Genomic DNA, 2,379 nt, shown 5'->3' with positions numbered 1-2,379 from the left:
CACAGCTACAAGTACCTGGGAATACAGCAAGCAAATGGCAACCTCGATGAGGTCACAAGGAAAGGAGCCACAGCCGTGCAATAAACAGCTATGCCTTACCAGTAATCAGATACCCTGCCGGAATAATTAGCTGGCCCATGGAAGAGATGAAGGCCACGGATGTTAAGACTCGGAAGCTACTAACCATGCATGGAGGGTTCCACCCCAAATCCAGCACCCTGAGACTGTATGAGAAGTACTTCAATAGATAAGAAGTTGTGGCTGTTTGTGAGTGACGTTGTGCACTGATCAGTGGAAGATGGTGGCTGGATCTGCCACCTGCTTCTCAAAACCAACAGACACCTATCTCTGCACATCCACATCAACACATCCAATCTTCTAAAAGTTCCCAGAGAAAATACACAAATTTGGGTAAAAAGAAAAACATTGTTTTTTTTCAGTGGCACTATATTGACAAAAAAGGATGATGAAATATCAATTGAAATCCTCAGTGGTCCATTAAATGAGTGCGCTTGGTTATATCAGTATTTCAGTGCAATAAAAATTTGATACGAGCTGATGAATAGAGCAATGGATTGCAAAGCAGTCTGACTGAATTGGATTCGGAGGAGCTGCGGACCAAAAGACCAGTTGGGTTCATGCCCTCCATCTCCTTCTTCACACTTCTACAAAAAATATGACATTTTCAATGCATGAAGCAATTTAATCTCTCCCTCCTCTATGAAAACCCTGTAAACGAGCATCTGTGAAATTACGAGGATCACCCAGAGATTGGCCAGCGTGCCGATCTTGCTTCTCTCTGTCTATCTTTGCCTCTGTCCTGTCTCCATCTCGACAAAATATAAGATATTATCAATGCATGAAGCAATTTAATCTCTTTCCCATTGCGCTGTCTCTTATGAAAACGTCTGTAAATGAGTGTCTACGATATTAAGTGGGAGAACGGTCTGTTTTCTCTAAGGTCAGCTCTCTTATTTTTCCTCCTCTCTCTGCTTCTGTGATCAGTCCTTTTGTCAGAGGTCAGACTTCTTGGAGCAGCATTTTGCCTGCCAAACATACCTTATTACCGTATGTAAATTCATTAATTCCAAAGCCATAACCACATCATCCTCATGCTTTGACCTCTCTTATCCAGGCCTTCATTTTCAAAGCACCCACACATCCAATAGCACACCCTATGCCCCTATGCAAATGGGAAACAAATGAACATAAAACCGAATGTGCATAATAAACAAGTTCATAGTAAGTCAGCAAGTAAGTAAATATAAAGAAAAAATACCTCCTAAAACATAACAATAAATAGAAAGAAACCAAGAATACTGTACAGGATCAAGAATAAGACTGCAGCTTATGAAGATTTAAACAAGGCAATGAATACAAACGATGATGGCAAAATGACTTCCCGAATGAATGAAATCCTGGTTTTTCAGAAAACAGACTATGATGAAGGCAAAAACATCCTTTTGTTATGTTAAACACCCCATCTCACCAGAAATGTCTTGCCCTGCTTTGTTCATCTGAACATTGTGACTGCGAATAATAAGGGAGATTGACAAAGACTCTTGCTTTGGATTAATCCCCAGGCAGTTCAAAGAATTTTTGCATCAATGCATTGCATAGAATGCAATGCATTGATGCCCCTAAGCTGCACAACATTATGTACATGTATCTTGATATCCACCTACAATACTTTGAGAGTGTGAAGTCTTAAGCTGTCTCAGAAATGGCAGCGAGAGCGACAACTCAGCCTGAGCAAACCTCTGCTTCCTGTTTGCAAATGATACACTGTTTTTCGTGGGTTTCTGAAGATCGCAGTAACAAAACTGCTGTGCAGTTCAGCCACGTGGCTTTAAAAATGTCTTTTCTATACGGCTAACACTCATTTTTCATGCTATTGTGACAGGATTTATTATTTACAAAGTTGGGAAATGTTGGCTAAAAACTAAAATTAAACCTTACACTGACTTATTAAATGACGTATCACTTGTTGGACTATGGTGGGGTGCAGTTGCTATCATAGCATAGCATAGGAGTTTGCTTGTTCTCTTTTAGATGCATGTGTTCTCCCTGGGTACGCCGACTTCCTCTCATAGTCCCAAACATGCTAGTTAGGTGTATTTTCTATGTTTAATTGCCCTTTTGGGAGAGTGTGTGTAAAACACAAATGTGTTGGTTTATTCCATCTGTTGCTTATTGGCCCTGTACTGCAGATAGGCTTCAATGACTCCAGCAGTGCCAAGCTGTCAGATTGTCAGAAAAGACTACTGCTTAACCTTTTGAACCCTTTTGGTCCCTTTTGAACTTTAATGAAATCAAACCTAAATCAAATGAAACAAGTCTGCATATGAGTTGTAGAAACCAAGCCAGATGTTTACCGCA

This window comes from Poecilia formosa, unplaced genomic scaffold (assembly GCF_000485575.1).
Source record: "Poecilia formosa unplaced genomic scaffold, Poecilia_formosa-5.1.2 Scaffold140, whole genome shotgun sequence".
In the NCBI taxonomy this organism is placed as follows: domain Eukaryota; kingdom Metazoa; phylum Chordata; class Actinopteri; order Cyprinodontiformes; family Poeciliidae; genus Poecilia; species Poecilia formosa.
The sequence above is the reverse complement of the archived record's forward strand: the minus strand, read 5'-3'. Positions refer to the sequence as shown.